The sequence below is a fragment of the Cystoisospora suis genome (genome assembly GCF_002600585.1).
Source record: "Cystoisospora suis strain Wien I chromosome Unknown contig_2395, whole genome shotgun sequence".
Taxonomy (NCBI): Eukaryota; Apicomplexa; class Conoidasida; order Eucoccidiorida; family Sarcocystidae; genus Cystoisospora; species Cystoisospora suis.
Window position 1 is genome coordinate 6,146 of NW_027155194.1, and position 640 is coordinate 6,785.

Below are 640 nucleotides of genomic sequence, written 5' to 3' on the forward strand. Positions count from 1 at the left end.
CGCGAAAGAGAAAGAGAGAGGGCTGTATGTATAGGAAGTATACTTGTATATAATGTTTTTCTGGTGTGTGGAAAGACTCCGTATGAAGGGACAGGTGAACGAAAGGATAAGCGCTTCATCGCTTTGCATCTGTTGTAAGAGACAGAAAGAAAAGCATTCGAATGATCCTTTCTCCTTTTAGTAAACGAGATACACCCATTCAGCTTCCTTCATCGTTCGTATGTCAAGCCTTCCTGGCTCTTGAAAGAACAGCTCTACTGAAGAGAAGCCCGGATTGATAAGTGGAGTTCTTCTGGAGAGAGAAGGAAGAAAACTTGCTTTCTATCTTATAGAACGATGAAGAAAAAGCGTTACATTATTTCATTCGCTATCAGAATCTTCCTCTCAGTACGGAACTTCGCTTCTTTTAAATCGATACGATCGAGAATGGATCGATTCTTCCCTCGCCTACACCTGGAGCAACAGGCAGAAGTTCTTGAAGTGGTTTTTTTCCTTTGTACTGAGATATCTCTAGATTTCTACTTGACATATCATATCGAGGGTGAATAGAAAGAAGTCTACGATGGCCGTCTACATACAGAAGACGACATATAAGCATCAACGGTTGCCTTGTAAACTGCTTCGCCTTCTCTATTCGTTT